Source organism: Nerophis lumbriciformis, linkage group LG14 (assembly GCF_033978685.3).
Source record: "Nerophis lumbriciformis linkage group LG14, RoL_Nlum_v2.1, whole genome shotgun sequence".
Taxonomy (NCBI): Eukaryota; Metazoa; Chordata; class Actinopteri; order Syngnathiformes; family Syngnathidae; genus Nerophis; species Nerophis lumbriciformis.
The window spans coordinates 40032260-40041814 of NC_084561.2; positions in this window are offsets into that span (position 1 = coordinate 40032260).

Genomic DNA, 9555 nt, shown 5'->3' on the forward strand with positions numbered 1-9555 from the left:
CGACTGGCCCCCTCTACCTCTGTGTTCCCGAAATCAGTGTTTTTCAACCACTGTCTGGCGTGCCGTGTGGGATGATGTCATTTCACCTCAATATTTTTCGCAAACCGGTAATTATAATCTGCAAATAATGTGCCGTTGTTGAGTGTCGGTGCTGTCTAGAGCTCGACAGAGTAACCGTGTAATACTCTTCCATATCAGTAGGTGGCGGCCGGTAGCTAATTGCGTTGTAGATGTCGGGAACATGGTTTAATAATAATAATAATAATAATAATAGATTTTATTTGTAAAAATTGAGTAAACAACCTCAAAGTGCAACAGTGTATTAAAAAAAATAAAAATAAAATGATAATAAAAATAAATAAAAATAAAAACTAGAACTAGTATGCATATATCTAAACATTTTTTTTTAATTTTTTTTTTTAAAGCATCCACAGTCTGTGGTGCCCTCAGGTGGTCAGGGAGAGTGTTCCACAGACTGGGAGCGGCGGAGCAGAAAGCCCAGTCTCCTTACTGTGGGCTTCCTGCAGAAAGTATTGTGTGCTACACTTTGTCGACTAAGGGCCTGATTCACCAAAGATTTACTCGATAGCACACGCAAAGGTGATCATCAAAACACCCACAATACTGGGAGGAGAAGATGCAAATATGAATATTTAGCACGTGCAATGTGATCTATCAACACTCATAATAATAATAGATTTTATTTGTAAAAAGCACTTTACATTGAGTAAACAACCTCAGAGTTCTACAGTGTATTAAAAATAAATAGAAATAATGAAAAATAAAAGCTAGAACAGCCAAATAGCTAGAACTAGTATGCATACATCTAAAAAAAAAGTTGTTTTTTTTTAAATAAAGAAGGGTTTTTAAGCCTTTTTTAAAAAGCATCCACAGTCTGTGGTGCCCTCAGGTGGTCAGGGTGAGTGTTCCACAGACTGGGAAAGCCCGGTTTCCTTACTGTGGGCTTCCTGCAGAAAGTATTGTGTGCTACACTTTGTCGACTAAAGGCCTGATTCACCAAATATTTGTGTTTACTAAAATTCGATAGCACACGCAAAGCTGATCTACTAAACGTGTGCAAAGTGTATTGCGTCTGTTAAGTGAGCGAAATAGGCCGTGCAATCCATTTTTGCCTCCATTCATTTGCAAACAGTATGCAGATCATCAAAACACCCACAATACTGGGAGGAGAAGATGCAAATGTGAATATTTAGCACGTGCAATGTGATCTATCAACACTCGTAATAATAATATATTTTATTTGTAAAAAGCACTTTACATTGAGTAAACAACCTCAGAGTTCTATAGTGTATTAAAAAAATAGAAATAATTAAAAATAAATAAAAATAAAAACTAGAACAGCCAAATAGCTAGAACTAGTATGCATGTATCTAAAAAAAATGTTTTTGTTTTTTTTAAAGAAAGGTTTTTAAGCCTTTTTAAAAAGCATCCACAGTCTGTGGTGCCCTCAGGTGGTCAGGGAGAGCGTTCCACGGACTGGGAGCGGCGGAGCAGAAAGCCCGGTCTCCTTACGGTGGGCTTCCTGCAGAAAGTATTGTGTGCTACACTTTGTCGACTAAGGACCTGATTCACCAGAAGATTTGTGTTTACTATAACTCGATAGCACACGCAAAGTTGATCTACTAAACGTGTGCAAAGTGTATTGCGTCTGTTAAGTGAGCGGAATAGGCCGTGCAATCCATTGTTGCCTCCATTCATTTGCAAACAGTATGCAGATCATCAAAACACCCACAATACTGGGAGGAGAAGATGCAAATATGAATATTTAGCACGTGCAATGTGATCTATCAACACTCATAATAATAATAGATTTTATTTGTAAAAAGCACTTTACATTGAGTAAACAACCTCAGAGTTCTACAGTGTATTAAAAAAATAGAAATAATTAAAAATAAATAACAATTAAATTTAGAACAGCCAAATAGCTAGAACTAGTATGCATATATCTAAAAAAAAATGTTTTTTTTTTTTTTAAAGAAAGGTTTTTAAGCCTTTTTTTAAAAAGCATCTACAGTCTGTGGTGCCCTCAGGTGGTCAGGGTGAGTGTTCCACAGACTGGGAGCAGCGGAGCAGAAAGGAGAAGATGCAAATATGAATATTTAGCACGTGCAATGTGATCCATCAACACTCATAATAATAATAGATTTTATTTGTAAAAAGCACTTTACATTGAGTAAACAACCTCAAAGTGCTACAATGTATTGAAAAAAATAAAAAGATGATAAAAATAAAAACTAGAACAGCCAAATAGCTAGAACTAGTATGCATGTATCTAAAAAAAGGTTGTTTTTAAAAAAAAAAAAAAAGGGGTTTTAAGCCTTTTTTATCCACAGTCTGTGGTGCCCTCAGGTGGTCAGGGAGAGCGTTCCACAGCAGTAGATAGCCCGGTCTCCCATTGTTCACAGCTTTGTCCTCTGAGGTGGAGGAGGTTAGCCTGTCCGGAGCGGAGGTGTCGTGTGGAGGATTTGCGGGTGAGCAGTTCTTTGAGGTAGAGGGGGGCATTTCCATGGAGGCACTGGTGGGTTAGTAGGGAGACTTTAAATTCAACCCTGAGTGGAACAGGAAGCCAGTGAAGGGATTTGAGAACTGGTGTGATATGGTCGTATTTCCGCACTCTCATCGGGATTCTAGCAGCACTATTCTGTATGTATTGCAGCTTCTGGATGTTCTTGCGAAGTGCGTCGCAGTAGTACTGATACAGTCTGCTTCGCCAGTCCAAATGCATTCCGTCATGATCCGTGGTCCGGATCATGTTTTTGTTATGTTCTGTTAATTTTGGACTCCTTTCGTTCCTGTTTGTGCACCTCCTGTGTTTGTTTCCATGGTTACTTATTGTTTTCACCTGCCTCTGGTGTTCGGGACGCTCACCTGTCTCTAATCAGAGCCATTATTTAAGCCTGCCTTTGCCAGTCAGTTGGCCTGGCGCCATTGTTTGCTTCACGCAACCTACTAGTAAGTCTTGTTTGTTCCCTGCCATAGTTTATGCGAAGTGTTCGCTTCATGCCTTGTCTAAGTAAGTCTTGTTTATTTCATGCCACAGTCAATGTAAGTTTTCCTTGTTCATAGTTTATGCTAAGTGTTAGATTAGCTCCTAGTACAATCTTGTGTTCTGTTTTTTGTAGTACTTTGATTTTGAGGAATAAATCATGTTTTTACCTGCACGTCTTGTCCGGAATAGTCCGTCTGCCTTCCTGGTAGAACGACCCCACAGTAAGCTGCAACCCCTTCGTGACACATTCGCCGTTTTCCGTAGTCTTCCCTCGATGGCCAGGTAATACAAAGCACACGCTACCTTTTTTTTATCACATCCACGGGAGCCCGCATTCTCGTTGACTCTCCTTCGACAAATGGACAAAGTTTTTAGTAGGGATGTCTGATAATGGCTTTCTTGCCGATATCCGATATTCCGATATTGGTCCAACTCTTTAATTACCGATACCGATATCAACCGATACCGATATATACAGTCGTGGAATTAACACATTATTATGCCTAATTTGGACAACCAGGTATGGTGAAGATAAGGTCCTTTTTAAAAATAATAATAAAATAAAAAAAGATAAATAAATTAAAAATATTTTCTTGAATAAAAAAGAAAGTAAAACAATATAAAAACAGTTACATAGAAACTAGTAATGAATGAAAATGAGTAAAATTAACTGTTAAAGGTTAGTACTATTAGTGGACCAGCAGCACGCACAATCATGTGTGCTTACGGACTGTATCCCTTGCAGACTGTATTGATATATATCCATCCATCCATCCATCCATCCATCTTCTTCCGCTTATCCGAGGTCGGGTCGCGGGGGCAGCAGCCTAAGCAGGGAAGCCCAGACTTTCCTCTCCCCAGCCACTTCGTCCAGCTCTTCCCTGGGGGACCCCGAGGCGTTCCCAGGCCAGCCGGGAGACATAGTCTTCCCAACGTGTCCTGGGTCTTCCCCGTGGCCTCCTACCGGTTGGACGTGCCCTAAACACCTCCCTAGGGAGGCGTTCGGGTGGCATCCTGACCAGATGCCCGAACCACCTCATCTGGCTCCTCTCCATGTGGAGGAGCAGCGGCTTTACTTTGAGCTCCCCCCGGATGACAGAGCTTCTAAACCCTATCTCTAAGGGAGAGCCCCGCCACCCGGCGGAGGAAACTCATTTGGGCCGCTTGTACCCGTGATCTTGTCCTTTCGGTCATAACCCAAAGCTCATGACCATAGGTGAGGATGGGAACGTAGATCGACTGGTAAATTGAGAGCTTTGCCTTCCAGCTCAGCTCCTTCTTCACCACAACGGATCGATACAGCGTCCGCATTACTCTAAGATGCCACACCGATCCGCCTGTCGATCTCACGATCCACTCTACCCCCACTCGTGAACATGACTCCGAGGTACTTGAACTCCTCCACTTGGGGCAGGGTCTCCTCCCCAACCCGGAGATGGCACTCCACCCTTTTCCGGGCGAGAACCCGGAAAAGGGTTTAAAATAAGGGTTTTTTAAGCCTTTTTTTAAAAGCATCCACAGTCTGTGGTGCCCTCAGGTGGTCAGGGAGAGCGTTCCACAGCAGTAGATAGCCCGGTCTCCCATTGTTCACAGCTTTGTCCTCTGAGGTGGAGAAGGTTAGCCTGTCCGGAGCGGAGGTGTCGTGTGGAGGATTTGGGGGTGAGTAGTTCTTTGAGGTAGAGGGGGGCATTTATCAATACACTGTATTGATATATATTGATATATAATGTAGGAACCAGAATATTAATAACAGAAAGAAACAACCCTTTTGTGTGAATGGGGGAGGAAGGTTTTTTTGGGTTGGTGCACTAATTGTAAGTGTATTTTGTGTTTTTTATGTTGATTTAATAAAAAAAAAAAATTTAAAACCCGATACCGATAATAAAAAAAACGATACCGATAATTTCCGATATTACATTTTAAAGCATTTATCGGCCGATAATATCGGCAGGCCGATATTATAGGACATCTCTACTCAAGGGCGCCAAAAAGGGGGGGTAAAGGAGACGGATTCTAGGGGCCCATGATGCAGGGGGGCCCAGAGAGGCCCCTAATGATGATGAAATTATAATACAGAAAAAATAATGACACTGTGTTGGGGGCCCTGTAAAGATTATTTTCATGGGGCCCAAAATCCCTAGCGGCGCCCCTGTCTCTACTGCACATCATAATGGCAAAAACACTTTTCATGTTAAAGGTGTAAAAAAATGATGTAGAATGTCCGGCGGGCCCGATTGAAAACCTTAACGGGCCGCATGTGGCCCGCGGGCCATATTTTGCCCAGGTCTGGTTTAAGGGGTCATCCGGCTTAGTGTAGACATAGCCTAATGCTTAAACCAAAAATGTGAGTGCCCCTAAGAAAAGGCATTGTAGCTTAGGGAAGGCTATGCAGAACGATACTAAAACTGAACTGGCTACAAAGTAAACAAAAACAGAATGCTGGACGACAGCAAAGACTTACAGCGTGTGGAGCTGAGACGGTGTCCACAAAGTACATCCGTCCGTACATGACATGACAAACAACAATGTCCCCACAAAGAAGGATAAAAACAACTGGAATATCCTTGATTGCTAAAACAAAGCGGGTGCGGGGAATAGCACTCAAGGAAGACATGAAACTGCTACAGGAAAATACCAACAAAACAAGAAAGCCACCAAAAATAGGAGCGCAAGACAAGAACTAAAACACTACACACAGGAAAACACCAAAAAACTCAAAATAAGTCACGGTGTGAAGTGACAGGTGGTGACAGTACACCTACTTTGAGACAAGAGCTATATTGATGCATGCTAAGCCAGTGTTTTTCAACCACTGTGCCGCGGCACACTGTTGTGCCGTGAGATACAGTCTGGTGTGCCGTGGGAGATGATCTAATTTCACCTATTTGGGTTAAAAATATGTTTTGCAAACCAGTAATTATAGTCTGCAAATGATGTGTTGTTGCTGAGTGTCGGTGCTGTCTAGAGCTCGGCAGAGTAACCGTGTAATACTCTTCCATATCAGTAGGTGGCAGCCGGTAGCTAATTGCTTTGTAGATGTCGGAAACAGCGGGAGGCAGGGTGCAGGTAAAAAGGTGTCTAATGCTTAAACCACAAATAAACAAAAGGTGAGTGCCCCTAAGAAAAGGCATTGAAGCTTAGGGAAGACTATGCAGAACGAACCTAAAACTGAACCGGCTACAAAGTAAACAAAAACAGAATGCTGGACGACAGCAAAGACTTACTGTGGAGCAAAGACGGCGTCCACAATGTATATCCTGAACATGACATGACAATCAACAATGTCCCCACAAAGAAGGATTAAAAACAACTGATATATTCTGGATTGCTAAAACAGAGTAGATGCGGGAAATATCGCTCAAAGGAAGACATGAAACTGCCACAGGAAAATACCAAAAAAAGAGAAAAAGCCGCCAAAATAGGAGCGCCAGACAAGAACTAAAACACTACACACAGGAAGACAGCAAAAAAAACTCCAAATAAGTCACGGCTAAGCAAAACCAAACTAAAACTGAACTGGCTGAGAAGTAAACAAAAGCAGAATGCTGGACGACCGCAAAGACTTACAGCGTGTGGAGCAAACAGCGTCCACAATGTACATCCAAACATGGCATGACAATCGACAATGTCCCCACGAAAAAGGATACAAAACAACTGAAATATTCTTGATTGCTAAAACAAAGTAGATGCGGGAAATATCGCTCAAAGGAAGACATGAAACTGCTACAGGAAAATACCAAAAAAAGAGAAAAAAAACACCAAAATAAGAGCGCAAGACAAGAACTAAAACACTACACACAGGAAAACAGCAAAAAACTCCAAATAAGTCACGGCTAAGCAAAACCAAACTAAAACTGAACTGGCTGAGAAGTAAACAAAAGCAGAATGCTGGACGACAGCAAAGACTTACAGCGTGTGGAGCAAACAGCGTCCACAATGTACATCCAAACATGGCATGACAATCGACAATGTCCCCACGAAAATGGATACAAAACAACTGAAATATTCTTGATTGCTAAAACAAAGTAGATGCGGGAAATATCGCTCAAAGGAAGACATGAAACTGCTACAGGAAAATACCAAAAAAAGAGAAAAAAAACACCAAAATAAGAGCGCAAGACAAGAACTAAAACACTACACACAGGAAGACAGCAAAAAACTCCAAATAAGCCACGGCTAAGCAAAACCAAACTAAAACTGAACTGGCTGAGAAGTAAACAAAAGCAGAATGCTGGACGACAGCAAAGACTTACAGCGTGTGGAGCAAACAGCGTCCACAATGTACATCCGAACATGGCATGACAATCGACAATGTCCCCACGAAAAAGGATACAAAACAACTGAAATATTCTTGATTGCTAAAACAAAGTAGATGCAGGAAATATCGCTCAAAGGAAGACATGAAACTTCTACAGGAAAATACCAAAAAAAGAGAAAAAAACACCAAAATAAGAGCGCAAGACAAGAACTAAAACACTACACACAGGAAGACAGCAAAAAACTCCAAATAAGTCACGGCTAAGCAAAACCAAACTAAAACTGAACTGGCTGAGAAGTAAACAAAAGCAGAATGCTGGACGACCGCAAAGACTTACAGCGTGTGGAGCAAACAGCGTCCACAATGTACATCCAAGTCAGGGAGTGATGTGACAGGTGGTGACAGTACACCTACTTTGAGACAAGAGCTATAGTGATGCATGCTTGGTTATGGTTTAAAGTCATATTTCATTTTCAATGAAAAAAAATGTGCCTTGGCTCAAAAACGGTTGAAAAATACTGTTCTAAACAGCCTCATATTTCATTGCTCCCATTCCTTTTTGGGTCGGGCGCCCCCAAGAAGACTCCGAGGTGACCTAATGTTGCCACGCCGGGCCACTGTTCAGTCTTGTTTGAGCAAGGAAGTTGAACCACTTGACTAAGTGTTGACTCAGGTATAAATCAGCTGAGTCAGAGGGTTGAAAGTATTTTTACGGCTGAGTGGAAGGATGAGTTCCCCTGCATTGTCTAGGGTCAAAAATATCAGATGAATAACAGACAAGGAACACAAGCCTGGTTAAAATTTGCCAGAAACCTGCTTAGTGGTTAGAGTGTCCGCCCTGAGATCGGTAGGTTCTGAGTTCAAACCCCGGCCGAGTCATACCAAAGACTATACAAATGGGACCCTTTATTTCCCTGCTTGGCACTCAGCATCAAGGGTTGGAATTGGGAGCCCGGGATTGAACTACTACTATTGTGAGGCGCATGCACTAACCCCTATACCACCATGCTGCCCGGTTTTATGAAATCATGTAGCAATATTGTTCAGTGTTAAATGGGAGACAGTACCCTTACTCTTTTACTGTGAAGCCACGCTGTTGTAACACGTGCAGAATGTGGCTTGGCATTGTTTTGCTGAAATAAGCAGGGGCGTCCATGATAACGTTGCTTGGATGGTGTCAGGACGAGGGTTTTTTTTTCGCGGCGTACTGCGAGGATTGTTCTCCCGGGATGCAATCGGACTATACTGGACAAGGCTTGAAGGTAGGAACATTATTTCGTCGTGGCTTGTGCAACCCTTTGAGACACTTGTGATTTAGAGCTATATAAATAAACATTGATTGATTGATTGATATTTAATTATTCAATTTTAAAGTACCGTATTTTCCGCACTATAAGGCGCACCTAAAAACCACAAATTTTCTCAAAAGCTGACAGTGCGCCTTATAACCCGGTGCGCTTTATATATGGATAAATATTAAGATTCATTTTCATAAAGTTTCGGTCTCGCAACTACGGTAAACAGCCGCCATCTTTTTTCCCCGTAGAAGAGGAAGTGCTTCTTCTTCTACGCAAGCAACCGCCAAGGTAAGCACCCGCCCCCATAGAACAGGAAGCGCTTCTTCTTCTACTGTAAGCAACCACCCGCCCGCGTAGAAGAAGAAAAAGCGCGCGGATATTACCGTACGTTTCATTTCCTTTGTGTGTTTACATCTGTAAAGACCACAAAATGGCTCCTACTAAGCGACAGGGATCCGGTTCATGAAAAGACGCAATCTCTCCATCCGCACACGGATTACTATTTCACAGCAACTGCCTAAAGACTTTCAAGAAAAGCTGGCTACTTTCCGTGCATATTGTAAAAACAAGATAGCTGAAAAAAAAGATCCGGCCAGAGAACATTATCAACATGGACGGACGAGGTTCCACTGACTTTTGATATTCCTGTGAACCGCACTGTGGATACAACGGGAGCACGTACGGTGAATATTCGCACCACAGGGAATGAGAAGTCATCCTTCACTGTGGTTCTAGCTTGCCATGCTAATGGCCAGAAACTTCCACCCATGGTGATATTCAAAAGGAAGACCTTGCCAAAAGAGACCTTTCCAGCCGGCGTCATCATAAAAGCTAACTCGAAGGGATGGATGAAGAAAAGATGAGCGAGTGGTTAAGGTAAGTTTAAGTTTACGCGAAAAGGCCGGGTGGCTTTTTTCACGCAGCTCCGTCCATGTTGATATACGACTCCATGCGCGCCCACATCACGCTGGTTTTTAATATATTATTAA